Raw genomic sequence first — 18,435 nt, forward strand, 5'->3', positions numbered from 1 at the left:
CCAAAGTTCACATCACCCAAACTTTAACAACAAGTTAGTGATATCCAGTAGGCATACATATTTGCCTCTTAGAGAGCCTGGTAGGCTACCAGTGTGTATTTGATATGCCAAAAACAGTAACAATAATGGGTCTCATTCCCCGGACCCTGGATGAGCCTCCAATATGGCAGCATTGGGAAAGACGAGTAAGAAGAGGCTGCTAAAATCTCAGGGCTGGGACGAATGGAGACATTATGGTGCCTGCTCGAGTAAATCAATGAACAATAGGAGGAGAGTGACAGTGATTTGCCACCAATTTTGTAATACTCCATACATCTTTTGGATGTTGTATGGCATAACATATATATTATGAATTTTCCCGAACCTGATATAGCTCACTCAATCTCCACTCTTTTAAACTTTTGCAGAATCCTTGTTTCTTTAACAAGAACTTTCGTTTCTAAATACTGTTTTCTAGATAGAAATGTCATTGGTTTTTATGGTATCATTTAAAAATCAAAATAACTTCTTTGTCAAGGTCATGAACGATCGGTTTGAGGCCCTCCATGTTCCCGGAGCGAAGAGATGCCATTGGGCTACACTAGCACGCGACAGGGACAAATGGAGACGTTACTGGCGCCCGCTCGAGCAAATCGACGACTAACGGGAAGTTAAGTGATTAAGTGATAAGTGATTAATCACTTAATCACTTAAGTGATTAAGTGATTTAAAAATCAGCATTACGATTGTTCATATTTGGCATTATCAATGAAAAGTTTTATTGAATCTCAAACCCAGGACTTTCCAGCACAAAACAGGAGGCTTTGGAAAAACATGGTATTATATCTCTTCATATTTACCTGGGGCTTTTGTTGGTGAGAAGCTATGGCTTTGGTCTAAGATCTAAGAGCTCCAGAGAACTAGGATTTAAGTGATCAGAACAGTGAGAAGATACAATAGAACTATACTGAGGTGATTGGCAACCAAAATTTAGACAAAAACAAACTAATAAATTCAGGAGTCCAAGAGAAGAGATTTCACTGGTTGTCCCAAATATGACTCGGAATAATAACCTTCGAAAGAATTGATTCTGCAAGAGTGTGTCTGCCTTGACCTTCCTCCAGTTTTGTGCAGAGGAGGCTCACCACTGGATTCTGGTCAACCGTCCCTTCCAGTGAGGGACGTCTCCTGAGGATGGCTGCCAGGGGGGTATGAGGGTGCCCATCTGTGTAAGAGGGAACGTTGTTTGGCTCCACTTTCTTGGTGAGACATAAGCTAAATTGGCTCCTGCCCCACCACTGAGTAGCAGTCGAACAGGCAGGAAATACATCTTTTTTCTGGTCTCCAAAGCAATCAGGCAGATCAAGCCCCAATATTTCAGAAGCTTCTCAGAGGGCAGAGGGATGGAGCATTTTGGTTGGTGCATGAAAGGAAGTGGCAACGATCACAATATCGGCAAGAAAAAACTTCGGGGCAATGTCATGATGTCACCACATTACCTGTGCATCACCTGTGTGTCACCTGTGCGCCAATGTGGCCTTTGTGGGAATTCTGGCTCCGGGAGGGGATGCAGCCCCCTCTCCCTCTGCAGCTCTTCTCTGCAGAGGCACAGGGTGTGGCCAGAGACTTGGAAGCCATCTGCCACCCCCACCCTCCATGTCGCAGGCACACAGTGGTGACCGGACACTTCAGGAAGACAGAACAAAGCTGCACCCTGGTTTGGCACCCCCGACAGGTGTGCAGCCAGACTGTGAGTGGCAGACAAAGCTGTGCATCTCTGTCCTTCCAACACAGGAAGCAGAATTGATTGATCTGGGGGGTGGGGGGTGGGGGCATCCAGAAAGTACTCAAAAACCTGTAGGAGAGGCTGGAGCAATAGCACAGTCACGATCATGACCATCCTGTTGTTCATTGATTGCCTCGAGCAGGCCCCAGTAATGTCTCCTTCATCCTAGCCCTGATATTTTCAAAAAGTGCCATATTCAAGGCTCTTTCAGGGTTAGGAGAACATAGCACAGTGGTCTACGGTTTTTGCCTAGCACATGGTCTACCCGGGTTCGATTCCCAACATACCATATGGTCCTCCAAGCACTGCCAGTAGTAATTCCTGAGAGCATGACCTAGGAGTAACTCCTGAGCATCGCTGGGTGTGACCCAAAAAGAAAGAAATTTAAAAAAAACCCTGTAGGAGTGCTGCCAGAGTGTGACCACCATCCAGGGCTGCAGAATCTCCCTTGGGCTCAAGAACGCCACCAAGGACAACACGGATGAAACCCAGTTCTTAGACTTGTGTAGAAGCTTTCTGCAGTGGCAAAAGCATCCTGTTAAGGCCGGGGTGCACAAGGGAGACAGGGGATGCTTCCAAGCCTGCCAAGAAATACAAATTACAAGCAATGATGAAGCCCTTCTCCAGAAATGTGACGATAACAAGCCATACAGTTATCTTTGGGGAAATGGAAGCAAACAGGTGGGTTACACACACACACACACACACACACACACACACACACACATCAGATCACTGTCCAGATGCCTTATTTGTATGTAACTGGAGCTTCGAACAAAGCCGGAGGCTCAGAGAATGAGAGAGTAAATACTCTGACAATGCAGAAGTCAGTAAATTCAGCCAAATGAGAAATTTTAAAAAAGCACACAACCAAAAACCTCAAAGGAAAAAATATAAATTTCCCAAAGCCAAGCTATAAGAAATTAAAGAGGTTAAAAAAATTTTGAGACCATACAGAGAATAAAAATTAGACAAAGTCAAGAGGAAACATAGGTTTATCAACAGAGACCGCAAATCACAGTAGAGTGTAATGTTTTGAGTTCTGACTAGACCACAAAGAGGGTAGCCTACAATTTTCCATCATATCATATGAAAAATCTTTCAAAGTGATAGTGTGATATTACTACCACTACAACTAAATCTAAAGATCTTTATCTAGTTCTCAGGAAAAATATTAATCTGATACATTGTAGAAATATGGAAGAACTAATGGAAAATCAAAGCTTTTTTTAAAAAAACTAATATAAAGAAAACCAGAATAATTAACAATATTTTTGGTTTATAATTTCTTTGCTCTACTGACTGCCCTCGCCGCCAGGGCCCCTTGGAGGGGAGCGGGTTGAGCTTTCCTCCCCGCCCCGACCCGACCAGGGCTCCAGCAGCCAAAGACCTCCAGAACCAGCCACCACCATGCAGAGACCACTCTCCGCACACATGAAGGTACTGGCAGAGGGACAAAGTCACGCGGGTTCCGGGGCCGAGATCTCCAAGCCTACTCGGATCGGGGCTGAGCATCCTCCACCCAGATCCTCTAAATTCCAGTAGGCGGGGGTCACACCCACCAACTGGCCCCCTGGCGCCGTGTAATCCCATCAACGGCCAAGACTCAGAGACTATAAAAACCAGCTCCTGGACCGACATCTTATTATGACATCTTATTATCTCATTCCTACTTTGGACAAACTGGCAGGCTACCGAATGTAGCCTGCCCACACGGCAGAGTCTGGCAAACTCCCCATGGCGTACCCAATATGCCAAATACCAGTAACAATGATGGGTCTCATTCTCCTAAACAGCCTTGAATATAATCTCAGGGCTAGGATGAAGGAGACGTTACTGGGGCCTGCTCAAGGCAATCGACGATTAACAGGATGATTTGATTTGATTGATTTGATAATTTCTTTGAAAAAATATATCTGAAAATTCAACACTAGTGAAGATTTTCAATGTTTACAACATATAAACTTAAGATGTAAGACCACATGGAGATTAAATAAGTGGTAAAGGAAAAGCAGGCTTTTTTTAATTTGGAAAAATTTTATAATTCATGTGAAAATGTATACTCTCTATGGTGAAGAGATAGTACAACGGGTAAAGCATTTGTTATCCCAGTGACTGATGGGAGTTAGCTCAATCCCCCAAACTCATATGTTGCCCTGGTCCCCACCAGGAGTGATCCATGAACAAGAAGTATGGCCCCAAAACAAAACAAAATTGTATATGCATATACTGTGATGCATCTATTGTTATGGTGGATGAAAAGGTATACAATGTAGGGACTTCTTAAAATTTATGTGTAGGTGTTTGTTATTATAACATACAAACGACATTATTTGTACTCAAGTTTATTATTATTATGTACAAATGATGGTAAGTTATAGTTTACAGAAAGAGGAATATTATTATATAGAAGAAGACAGATAAGCAAAAAACACCAATTCCAAAATGACAGAAATAAAGGAGATAGAAAACACGTAGTGAAATAACCAAACTTGATCTCAGTAATTAAGAATGCACTAAAATAAAAGAATGCACTAAAAATAAAAGAATAATCAGATCGATGTGAATGAGATTTTGCTAAAGAATTGCATAACTATAAATAAAATGGGTAGTGTTTTTTTAAAAATCACAATTTACTGAAACTTAAAAAGAAATAGAAAAATTTGTGTCTGCACAGAAATTAATTTATTGGCCAAAATTGGAGGAGAATCATAGTGAAGATGAGTAATTCAACTATTTAAGGAATAATGCCAATATTGCTTTTTAAAAATTAGAAAGGTCTTCCATAAAAACAAACATAACCTTCATTACAGACCTTGTAAGGTCTTCACTACTGTTAAAACCCTCTTCACACGAAAAAAAAATCCACAACGTTTGGAAATAAGCTCAAATTATAAAGCACAAACAAACAAGCAGAAATACTGGGTTATACATGCAGCCTGAGATGCAGCATAGGAGGTTAGGGATCCACTTTGCGTGTGGATGATTCTACTGTGACCCGGGTTCCAGCTCCAGCCCCGCGTGTGACCCCCAAGTCCCTCTGGCAGTGGCCCCGGATCACAGGGCCAGGAGCGAGCACTGAGCACCCTCCGGTGTATCCCAAAAGCCAAAGGAAAACAAAATGGTGATGTATATCCTTAAATGTTTCTATTTAAAACAGACCCCATGTGAGTGAGACTCCAAATCAAGAAATGGGGAAAATTGTAGCAGAATCAACCCAGAGCCGCCACACTTAAGGACAGAGTTGGTGCAGGGTTAGGCCCTGGCTCCGCACGCCACAGAGCCTGATTGACCTTAGCGTGTCCTGGAGGCTGCCCAGCAGTGAGTGTCCAGCCCTGAAGGCCCTCGGCTACTGCCCGCACGGTCAGCCCAGCCCTGGCCTGCAGGGGCCTTGCAGGATCCGCTGGCCTGGTAGGTAGGAGGCCCAGGGAGGCCCTGCCCTTAGACTACCGGAAGGCCTAGCACCCAAAAAGGATATTGTGAATATAAAAATGGATCAATACAGCTATAGCATTGTATAGCACTGTCTTCCCGTTGTTCATCAATTTGCTCAAGCAGGTCCAGTAATGTCTTCATTGTGAGACTTGTTGTTACTGTGTTTGGCATATTGAATATGTCACGGGGAGCTTGCCAGGCTCTGCCCTGTGGGCGAGATACTCTCGGTAGCTTGCCAGGCTCTCCTAGAGGGCTGGAGAAATTGAACCCAGGTCAGCCGGGCCGGCCGCAAACAAGGCAAACGCCCTACTGCTGTGCTATCAATACAATTAGATTTCAGGAAAATGTCACAACAGAACTCTGTGTCTGTGTGGAAAAGTATTGCCATTAAAGTACAAATTGTTTTCTAAAAGTACAGGCATTGAAGACTACAGAAGCTGGGAGGGACAGTCTGGCGGGCAGACACTTGCCGTGCAGGGCTGTGCCATTCCTGCCCTAACCCTTTGTCCACCCCACTTACCCTTGAACTCCTTGCCCTGACCACTGGCTTTTAAAAATAAAAATCACTCACTTGTAATGGTACCACTTTAAACTGCTTAAATTCATGCTGGCTTCTAGTTTTGAAAACATGTCTTGAGAGATGTTAAATATTCACCAGTCCTCCTGTCCAGCATATATTCGTGAGTTTTGATGATTTCTATTACCTTTGCTTTCTTTTTATCCGCTTAATTTGGATGCCTTTGGATTAATTCCTTAGTAGCGCTTAGGGTCCCATGAGGACCGTCACACATCCTCTCTGGGTCAGCAGACCTGAGCTCTGCCAGGTAGGACCCCAAAGCAACAAATAAAATTCCAAAGCTGGAATTTTATGCAAATTCCCTAAGACTAAGGGAGAAGTGTGCTTTCTAAATAATTTAGGTTCTACAATAATTTGAATGCCCTAATTGGTTAAGGGCAGTTAAAAATAATATTTTATGCAAATTTCATTTTCATGTATATGTAAATAATTAAACAAAACTGGCTAGTAAAATTCTGTAAGGTGATAAAAATATATACATTGTAAACAAGAGGAGCTTGTTCCAAGATTGCAAGCTGGTTTTTGTTCATTGTTTATTTTCCTTGGCTCTCAATTTTTATTGAAGTTTAGGCAACATGGTTACAACGGTTTGATTTCAAGGCCTTCATGAACAAAGTCGCTGCCACCAACATAGCAAGCTGTTATGATATTTAAACTTATTCTAACACTTTCCACTTACAAAATCAAAAGAGAAAAGAAATCACATCAGATTGCTCTGAATGAATTTGGAAAAATTAATCAATAAAAACATTCATTATAAAAATCTGTCTGCTAACTGGTTTGTTCTTTTATATTTATTTAAGTAAAGTGCTTGTATGAAAAAATCCGGTAGCATATTATGACTTTATGATTAAAGTGATTCGAAAAATCAGATGCAATATCAATATTTCTGCTCTTTCCTCTTAAAGTAACAATATATTGGAGGTATCATGCAGAAACAAGATATAAAAGTGAAATTAATGAAATTGGAAAGAAAAATGAAATGTTCCTTATTATATAGGTAATATAATTTCCCATTGTGAACATGAAAACCCCTGGACTATTAGACTTTATTTTTTCATGTAATGTGAGGATTTTTCAAGGTCATCTTTCCCCCCTGCTAGCTTTGGCTCTTGGAAGGTCAGCAGTGCTGCTGCCCCATTACTGCCAGTGCAAAGGCCCCCCGGCATGGGGCTGGGCTGCATTTCCTCTCCTCACATACCACCCAGTCCCTTTCCTCTGTACTGCAGCCACTGGCAAGTCCCCTGCCCACTCTCCCAGCCTCTCTCTCTCTCCAGCTGTACACACGCCACGCTGTGCTTTTAATTGACAGAGCCTCTCTCAGACCCAGCCTACCCCTGAAAGTCTCCAGTATTAAAACATGGGACTGACATTTCCCTAGTTCATCCTGCTGAAATACACCCACAATTCATTGAAGATGGCCAGAAAGCAACAGAATGCTAAGTAACATAAGTCATATGTTGACCAGCTTGTTGGATCTCAGTGGGATCTTGCATCTGGAGTTCGCTCATTACTATCTACAAAATACTAAGTCCTACTGGGGATGAGGAAGAAGGAAATAAGCTCTAAAGTGTAAGTAGACACAATTCAAGGGCCGTCTTCAAGCTCATCAGAAACCTTGTTGCTGGGCCAGAGAAGTAGTTAGCGGCTAAGACATTTGGCTTGCACATGGTTGATCTAGGTTTAATTCCCAGCACTCTACATGGTCCCCAAACCTGCCAAGAATGATCCCTGAGTACAGAGACAGAAGTAAGCCCTAAGCACTGTGGGGTGTGGCCACAAACCCAAGAAACAGAATTCAAAATGTGATACCATTCAAGAAGTACCTCAGAAAAAGTCTTTATGATGCCAGAGAAATGAAGGAAGCACTGGCATAGAAATTCAATCAACTCAAAGGAAAAAAACTGCAAAATATTAAAGGACTTAGCAAAATTAAATTCAATGAGATAAGGAACACAGTGCAAGCTACAGCAGCCGAATGCAGAATGCTGCGAACCTACCAGTTTTCTTTTTTTGTCTTGAAGACATAACACAAGCCATTACAAAAAAATGAGGAAAAATTAAAAAGAGATATATTAAAATTGAATAGAATGTAAGATGGACAATAGCAGGAGGAATTATTTCTGAGTTATAGGAATACCAGGAGAGGAAGTGAGCAAGGGGAATAAAGACTACTGAAAGAACTAATAGATGAAACCTTCTCCAGTCATTGCAGGGAAACCTATACACAGACTCAAGAGAGGCAGGAAGTGACAAAATAAGCTCAAATAGAACACCAGCCCACGTTGCAATCAAAATGGCAAGAACCAAAGAGAGAGAGAGACGATTTAAATCTAAAGAGCAAGATATACAAGTGAACTAAAATACAAGGATTGCAACATAAAAAATCACAAAATCTCTCTCTCACAAAACCATCCAAGTAAGCTGGGAGAGGAATGAAGTATTCAAGATTTTGTGAGCAAAAGAAAATCTTTAACCTAGGGTCTCCAGATCTGAAAGGCTGCCCTTCAGATCTGAAGGAGGGATATAATCATTCTTAGATAAACAAGAACTTAAAGCATTTGCTGTATCTAATACATCTCTGTAAGAAATAATGAATGATATGCCACAAAAAAATCTAAGGGCAAAATCCACAAGAATCACCATAGTAAAATTATGACAAATTCATATATATCAATAATTTTTCTGAATGTCGTTGGATTAAACTTTCCCATCAAAGGCACAAAGTGGCCGGATGGATTAAGAAAAACTTCAACTACTTGTTTTTTATAAGAAACATAAATTCACAGTCACGGTTATGGTCCTCCCGTTGTTCATCGATTTTCTCGAGCGGGCCCAGTAACGTCTCCATCATGAGACTTGTTGTTACTGTGTTTGGCATATCGAATACATCACGGGGAGCTTGCCAGGCTCTGCCGTGCGGGCGAAATCCTCTCGGTAGCTTGCCGGGCTCTCCGAGAGGGGTGGAGGAACCGAACTCGGGTCGGCCGTGTTGGCTGCGTGCAAGGCAAACGCCCTACTGCTGTGCTATCACTCCAGCCCAACGTAAATTCACTGTATAAATATGTTTAGGGTTAAATGAGGTAAACAATAATATGGGCCAATTGTAGACTAAACAAAAAACAAAACCAGTAAGGACAGATAAACTTATATCTGACTGAAGAGCATTCTGTCTTTAAAAAGTTATAAGAGATAGGGGTGGTCATTTCTTACTGGTTAAGAGTCCTAATTCTTATCAACATGTATGTGCCAAATAAAGGGGAAGCAAAGTTTGTAAATATTCTGCTCACAGATCTAAAAAAACACATTGATGAAAGAACAATAGTTGTGAGAGACTTTAACATCCCACTTTTGTCACTGGACAGATCAAACAGACAAAAATATAAGGAGAGATACGAGAGTCCTAAATGAAGAATTGGAAGAACTGAGAATAATTGACATAGACAAGGCCTTCCACTCTCAAAAAATATCATTATATATTCTTTTCCAAAGTACACCAAACATTGTCCATGATAGACAACATGCTATAACTTAAACATGCATAAATTAAAAATTTAGAAATAATATTAAGCATCCTCTCAGATCACAATTCTCTGAGGGTAGAAACTGAGATAAGGGAATAAAATGAAGATAAAGAAAATACCCAACACTTGAAAAGTTTTTTTAAAAAAGTGCTAAATGTAAAAACTGGATCAAAAAATAAATCATAGAATAAATAATTAGTTTCCTTGAAATTAATGCGAATTAAGGAACCAACTATTTGACCATATAGCAAAAGCCAGCACAAATGGAGAAGATCATATCAGCACAGACCCATATCATGAAAAAGGTAAAATCTCACCTTAATGAGATTATTATTTATAAGCTGGATAATGTAGAAAAGAAACAAACAAACTAAAAATAAATCTCAAAATCAGCAGAAGAAAGGAAATTATAAAATTTAGAACATAAGGCCAAATAAATAGTACATTGGGTAGCATATTTACCTGGCACAAGGCCAAAGTGGGTTAGACTCCCAGGATCACAAATGGTCCCCCAACGACCATCCAATGCCAAGCAGAAAGCCAGAGGCAAGCCCTGAGCACAGCTAATTATAATAAAAACCCCAAAGCCCTACAAAATATTAGAGAAAAAATTAATGAGATAGAAATATAACAAAAGATTTGGAGTCAATGAAACTAGGAACTGATTCTTAAAAAAAAATAATATCGTCAAGCTCTTGACTAGATATATATATGAGGGGGAAAAAGAAAAAACATAAATAAATCATATCATAAATAAAGGGGAGAAATTATAACAGACCACCCAGAAATACAAAAGATTATGTTACTACTATTACAAGGTCTACACTGTTAAGCCAGAGAGTTTAGAAGAAATTAGTGGATTTTCACATAACATCCCAAAGCTGAGGTTGAAAGAAAACCTGAACAGGACAATCACAAACAGTAAAATTAAAATGGTAATGAAAAATCTCCCAAAGAACAAAAGCTCTGTTACAGATGGTTTATTAGTGAGTTCTACAAAATCTTCAAAGATGATTTTCTACATGTACTTCTCAAAATATAAAAAAATGGCGATCCATCCTAGCACCTACTATAAAACCACCATTACACTAATACTCAAAGTAAGTAGGAATACAATTAAAAAGGAATTTAGGTCTACTGTTCCTGATAAATATCAAATTTGATATTATTCAAGGGCTTAGAATGGTGACCAATAAAATTTGCCTAGAATCACAAAAACACACTTTATAATCAGTGCCATTCTAAGAAATAAGATATAAGAAATTCAATGGGTCAATTCCACTTTGTTGTGAATAATCTCTGCAGAGACATGAAGCTGTTAAAATTCCAGGTACACTCTAGTTTTCAGACTGAGAACTCTGGGGTCTTTTTGGTGTGGGGATGAGTATCCTTCACTCACCCCTCTTCTTCCAGAAGTCATGGAGGCTACATCCACTTCCAACAGACACCACCTTGTCAACTCATGGCCCAGTTCTAGAGATCCTGAAGTCCTGGACAATAAGGCCACATGTGGCACAAGTGGCCACTTGACACCTCCAAATTCTGCTATGCTCACATTCCAGTAGGAGCGCCCAGATTAGGTGGGAAAGTAACATAGAAGCCAACTAAACTCAGCAAACAAGAGGAGTAGCCCAGAAGTTTCTGCTGGCAACAAAGAGCTTCATTAAACTTTGGACGAGGACTTAAAACAATTGCGTGGTGAGATAGAACAATTTTCACAAATTCTCCTTTACGGAAGTATTTTTAATAATTCCATTAGTCATATAGTGAAACAAACAATATAAAATAAAATTTTGTGTGTGTCCAACGGGGTTAAGCTGAAGGGTTAGTTGGGAAAATGTGGAGGGAAGGTCAATCTCATGGTGGGAATGTTGTTGGAACATTGGAAGACTGTAACCACTAAATTACGAACAATTTTTGTGAACTGTGTTTTTTAAAAACAAAAAAAAATCAAAGAAAATTTAAGGTATTTTATTACCTGACATAAAACTATACACCATAAAACTATAGAATCAAAGCAGCATGGTTCTGGAATAAGGATAGAGTCACAAATGTGTTCAAATTGAGAATCCAATGACAAACTCTCAGATCTTTGGATGCATAATTTATGAGAAAGGAGCTGTGTACATGGAATCGAGTAAAGGTAGCCCAATATGACAATGAGATATCATTTCACATCTGTGAAAAAGGCATATTTCAAAAAAGAGCCGAGGTTGGCAGGAATATGGCAAAAAAAAAACCCATATTGTACATGGGACTATTGTCTGGTTCAGTCCATATTGTAGGTGGGACTAATGCCTGGATCAGTCCATGTGGAGAGCAGTATTGAGAATTCTTCAAAACTTAAGAATAGAAGTTCCTTACAACCCAGGATTCCACTTCCTGGTAATCCACACCCAAGACACAAAACCAGTCATTCAAAAAGGCATAGATGTGTCCATATTCAATACAGCTCTTAGTACGATAGTTAGGGCTTTTAAGAGGATGGACCCAAATGTTCAACAGCACATCAGTGGTTGCTGAAAGTGTAAAATATATGCATAATAGAATACTGTGAAGTCACAAGGAATGATGAAATCAAGTCCTTGACTGCAACTGGAAGGAACTGGGGAATCTTATGTTAAGTGAAGCAAGTCAGAAGAAGGGCAAATACCAGATGTTCTCAGTTACTGGTGATACATAGAACAACATGGCAGGCGAATGTAAGGTATCAAAGGTGGGGAAAGCTTTGGCCTTAGATTGCAGAGATGGAAAGGTCAGGGAAAGAGGGGATGGAGGGGGTGTAGGGCGAGGCTCTCTGGAGGTAACATGGGGCAAGCCCAGGGGCTTGGGCACTTTGGTGGATCAGAAATGAGATATCTTTATGTATCTAAGTCACTAGAGACAACAGGACTGTAAGCATGGATCCTAAACTACAATAATTTAACTTAAAATGTGCCTGTTGAGCTTTCCTCCCCGCCCCGACCAGGGCTCCGGCAGCCAAAGACCTCCAGGACCAGCCACCACCATGCTGAGACCACTCTCCGCACACATGAAGGTACTGGCAGAGGGACAAAGCCACGCGGGTTCCGGGGCCGAGACCTCCAAGCCTACTTGAATTGGAGTCGAGCATCTTCCACCCAGATCCTCCAAATTCCAGTAGGTGGGGGTCACACCCACCACCTGGACCCCTGGCGCCGTGTAATCCCATCAGTGGCCAAGACTCAGAGACTATAAAATCCAGATCCCGGAACCGCGTGGCCGCATTTGCGGCCGCGCGACATCTTATCAGAACTTTTTTTTTTATGACATCTTATTGTCTCATTCCTATTTTGGACAAACTTGCAGGCTATCAAATGTAGCCTGCCCACAGGGCAGAGTCTGGCAAACTCCCCGTGGCGTACCAAATATGCCAAATACCAGTAACAATGATGGGTCTCATTCTCCTAAATAGCCTTGAATATAATCTCACGGCTAGGATGAAAGAGACGTTACTGGGGCCTGCTCGAGGCAATCGACGAATAACAGGATGATGAAATGAAAATGAAATGAAAAAATGAAAATGTGCCTGTAAAGAATGAAATCTGGGATGGTGGGGAAGGGGCACTGATGCTGGTGGTGGGCCTGGGGGTGGAACATCGTATGCCTAAAACTCTACTGTTGACAACTTTGTAAATCAGTTCCTAAATAATGATATTTTTAAAAGCGAATTTATCAAGGTCAGTGACTGTGGAATCAGCATTCAATTTCAATGATATCACTATACTCGGCAGTAAATACTAAAATAATTTGTCAATTTTAAACAAATATTGCTTATAGCAACAAAGAAGATGTTAAGTAAGTAGAAATTAGTCTTTATAAAAGCAAGGGGTTAGACAATTACCAACAAAAATAACCCTGAGATAGTCAAAACTGTAATTTAAGGGTGTTGCAATGGATGTGTGTGTATGTGTGTGTGTGTGAGAATGTGTGTGTGTTTATGAGGGGGTTTTCATGGGATAGGGATTGACTCAGACACTCTGGTGTCAGGCATGGTATAGTAGAACTACATATACAAAATATTGGTTCTATTGCTAAAACAAAAGTAAATAAATTAGAAGAAAATAATAAAACAAAAGACATGTCATTTTTTAGAAAAAAATATAAGAATATTTAAGAACAAATTAGAAACCACCTTTACTGTAATGCCATGTATATACCATAAAAATTTCTATTTTCTGTTAACTATACATTCACTATTATTCCAGTCACAATCATACCAACCCCCAGATAAGCAAGAGCATAGAATATGATATATGTAGCTTATATTATGTATAAGATAGATGGACTATTACAAAGCAATGAGAAAAATATGGGCAATTAAACAAAACGTATAGTGGAATTATTGATAAGAATGTAAAAACATGTTATTGCACTAAATTTTACACAAAAAACAACTCTATGCAGATTTACAGTATGAATGCAAAAGTAAATTTTAAACAAAAATGAGGATTATGACTTTACAATATCTAAGTCAGGATTTCTTAAGCAAAATAAATCAGTGTTAGCAGAGTAGAATGAATAGTAAGAAGCAAATTCAGGGTACTCATTGACTCTGAATTTAAAAAAGCTATCAATTTTGGGAAAGCACATAGGTGTTTTCAAGTACATTTTTAATATATTATGGTTTGATTTGTATAGTGAGCGTATCAAGTTCATTTTCTTGAGGCTTTTTAACTCATTATATATATATGTATATGTATAGTGATTATTTTGCAAGTTATTCTCAGAAACCATGAGTACTTTGCTAGAACTTCCTCATGCTTAAGAAATATTTTGTCATAGGAAAACCAAACTGCTCATGTCTCCAGGTTGGACCCTTAGGACAGTACGGGAATCTAAACCATCAACATGTTAGAGAGTTCATTCAAAGCGTAAACAGTTCAGTAATAATGTTTGCTAATGTAACCTCATAATCATAAAATAATAATGCTGAAATTATATAGTTATATTTGTGCTATTAGATAAAATTTTAAAACAAATTGCAAAACGATTAAAGCTCCATTTTTTTTTCAAAAGAAAAGGTTCAGAGCTGTAAAAATAGTTCAAGGGATTACTATGTACTGCACATACAGGCAGCCCAAGTTTGTTTTCCAGAATTCCAGTGTTCCCTGAGAACTCCTGGGCGTGACCCCAGAGCACAGAGTTCAGGAGTAGTTCCAAGCACTGCCAAGTGGGACCTAATGCCTCCCACCACCCCAAAAAGAAACATTGACGTTTATTTCTCAATAGTCCATATCATGAATTTCTTGGTAGTTCAGGCGCCTTTTGTGTTGATTGTTCTTAGTGTCCTAAATATGTTTTAAATATTTTAAAGAGTCAGAAAAAAAGCATAAGTTTATTAGCTTTAAGACTGCATAAACTAATTAAATTTTTTCATTGTTTTGTCTAGTACTATATCATTCAGTGGGAGTAACTCATGATGTGAATGCTAATTAGCAGCTTTAATTGGAAATTATAAATGTATCTTTGACAATGCACAAGAATTTCATAAGTGTGACCTATTAAGTAATCAGCATATTTTGTACCACACAGTCCAAAAGAGAATATTAAAAGTTTGCTTGGTTAAATAGCACAGTGGTAGGGTGTTCGCCTTACAAGCGGCCAACATGGCCGACCCGAGTTCGATTCCTCCGCCCCTCTCGGAGAGCCCGGCAAGCTACCGAGAGTATCTCGCCCGCACGGCAGAGCCTGGCAAGCTCCCCGTGACGTATTCGATATGCCAGACACAGTAACAACAAAGTCTCCAATGGAGACGTTACTGGGCCCGCTCGAGCAAATCGACGATCAACGGGAGGGCCTTTACTATTACTTACTTTACTATCCATTTTGAGAATCACTGATGCATCAGTCATCTACATGATTCCTACCATCAATCACACACAACTCTTATTTCAGCAACTAGACAATTAGGGAAATATTAGTAGCTTGGAGCAGAAACAACTAAAGATAAAGTATTTTAGAATTCTTCCACTGTTTCACAACTAAACCATGTAAGACAGAAAATGCAACAAGGGCACACCCCCAAAATGCGCTCCCTCAACTTAGGAAAGAGAAAATATAAATGATAAGAAAACTTTATTATAAATCAGCGAGGTCCACTGAACATGATTTAAAAAATATGAAACCAAACATTCTCCATGGTGAGGGCTCTAAAGGTGAGAACTAACAACAAAACATCTTCGGCAAATGGCTCACCGAGGGGAGAGGAGATATACTCTCCGTGGGCACAGGCTATGAACAGAAACTTTAAAATATTATAGATCAAATGGACTCCTGGATTCTGTCCAGGATGTAGAAAGGTAAAAAGAACATTGATTCGGCAGTAACAAAAAGAAAAAGCTATATAATCTGCAGAAGCTGAGGTCGCAAGGTAGCCACCCAATCTAACGAAAGAAATAGCTTCAGGGAAAATGAGACTGGAGCACTCACCAATGAACAGGGGCGAAACGCACCGTGGCCATACCAGCGGGGCAAGAATTCTGCTACCATGGGTGTCACGATGCTCACAGGCTTGAGAGCAGGTGAAAGGGACATCCAGAACTCCAGGCAGTAGACACAGGGGAACCCTTCTCCAGGGACCATGCGTGCCCTACAGGAAGGCTGGGGCTCTAGAAAGCTGAACCCTCACTGCATGTCAGGAGCATGGATGTTACTGCTGATGTGTTGGTGTGCCCTGACCAAATCACATGTCCAAATCATAAATCCCCAATTGTTGGCGTTAGGAAAGAATTGGCTCGTGAGGGTAGAATGAAATTGATAAAATTAGCATTAATGAAATTAGTACCATAAAGAGAAGCGATGAGCCCCCCAACCCAACCTCCCCAACCCTCTCCCAGGACCCCACTCGAGGTGCAAGGAGAACACAGTTATCACAACCCAGAAGTGCTCTCGGCAGATGCTGGATCTCACCGTCTTGATCTTGAACTTCCTGGCCTCCAAAACAGGAAGAAATTTCTCTTTTCTAAGTACTCTGTAGCAATTTATAGTAATTATCTGCAGTAATTTGTCAGTAGCCTGGCACACGAAGACAGTGGTACAGTTCTGTTGCAAGAAAGTTATGAAACATCAGCTAGTCCCTTCTTCCTACATTTAAGGCACTAAAATGTCTCCCTTTCCATGGAAAGTGACAAACTCTAAGCACTCAGAAAGATCCCAGTGTCCTGCCAAAGGGTAAAAAAGTCTCTTTTTATGGAAGCATGAAAAGAACCTTCCTGGACTGAGACAGTGAAAACTGGTCTCAGGCGAGAGGAACGGGCCATTTCACAAGCTCTAGCCAGAAACTCAGTCATGTCAGGCCTAGTGCAGAGCCTGAAGAGGGAGAACAAAATCCCTCTACCCTGTCGCCAGGGTGCCAGGCACCAACAAACAGGATTCTGTAAATGAAAGAGGGGATGGGACAGGAAGTAGACCCTCCTTGACATGGAAGCCCAAGGCACGGCCGGAAGCCAGGGTTGCCTATGGACCCTGAGAAAAAAACATTCTGGACAATTGCTGGGTCCCACTGGCACTGCCTCGAGCCATCCAGCCAATGCTGTCCTGTTGATTGCACATCCAGGGGGTCTCCTCGAGGTGCGAGAGCTTCAGAGCCATTGCCTCCAGAGGCAAAGGGCAGTGCCCAAAGGGGTGCCACCCCCCAAAATGTGTGACCATTGCCAGGCAGCTGGACATGGGTTCCGTCTGTTTGCCTTGCTAGGCGGTTATGATTACTGAGTTCCCTGCCACCCTGAGTCTCACCCATTGCAGTGCTTCCATGGCTCATGGACTCCCCAGGGATACTCACAGTTCCCCGGGCCTGTGGTAAACTTCTCCTTCATGCTGCACTTCCCCTGGTTTTATCCCAGTCTGTCATGGTTCCCCACCCCCTACACCCTCTCTACCAGCTCCCGTCCCTTATATCTAGTCTGTGGAATTGGGAATGAAGATGGCTAACTATTGTCTGGAGATCTGTCTGCAACCTGTTCCCATCTCTCTATAAGGCCACAGATATGTTGTACCAAGGGATCTCCTGACCCCCCAACACTTTTTCTTCACAAACAATGATACACAAATTCAGTTCAAGGTAACAGAAGGGAATTTGAAGGATAGACATGTACAAAGCAAACTCTAAATCCAGATCAACCACTGACTCCATTTAATCAATCTCTTCATGATCCCTTCTATGTGTGACCCCCCAAAAAAGCAAAAATCAAAATAAATATCTATGTATAGGAAGGGAACAAGCATCAGAAAGTGGATTTTTCCAGGGTTGGTCTTCAGATATCCCAGCTTCTAGAACTGTGAAAATATTATCTGATTGTTCTAAGCAGCAAGACTTATTTAACACTATTTATCAATTTTAGAATTTAATATAGAGATATCTTTAAGGATGATTATTCTGCCTGTTGTATAGGGAATATAAAATGTCGCAAAAAAGATAATATTCCTTTGACAAGTTCACCAGTGAATATTGACACTACTGATTACAGTATAAGTGAACTTTAAAATATTTCATATTACTAACATCGAATAATTTAAGAAAAAATAGGATAAGTGACAGGGATGGACAGGCAATGGTGTGTCCATTAGCTATGGGGTAGTGTATAAGAAAGGGTAACAGAAGTAATTGTAAATCCAAAAGTAGAAGAGGGAATTGACAATAAAAAATAATAAAAGGATTGATAGCTGAAAATTTTTAAAATACAATGAAAATATCTAAACAAAAATTCCAAAGCATAGATAATATCCAACCACACATCAACACAAAAAGAAGGAAATATATGTGATCAGTTCATGTTTAATCTCTCAGTTTGGAAAACAGAGACATCATAGAGGACTAAAGAGAAAATAAAGCCGTCTTACTATCATAAATCACGCAAGCCAGACAAAACAGTGATCTTAAAAGTGCTGAAAGAAAACCATGCCAATCCATAGTTTGACACCCAGCAAACTGCCCTACAAAATAAAGATGGACGTAGACATGCTGGTCGGTGATAGAGGTGGCTAGGTGTGAGATCTGGTGGTCAGGGGCAAACTTCACACGTCCGAGGCCCTGGGTCTGATCCCTAACACCAAAATTTTTTAAAACTAAAATAAAACAGGAGAAGTAAAGGCTTATTCAGAAAAGAAACACTGGT

The sequence above is a fragment of the Sorex fumeus genome, unplaced genomic scaffold (assembly GCF_029834395.1).
Source record: "Sorex fumeus unplaced genomic scaffold, SorFum_2.1 ptg000061l, whole genome shotgun sequence".
NCBI lineage: Eukaryota > Metazoa > Chordata > Mammalia > Eulipotyphla > Soricidae > Sorex > Sorex fumeus.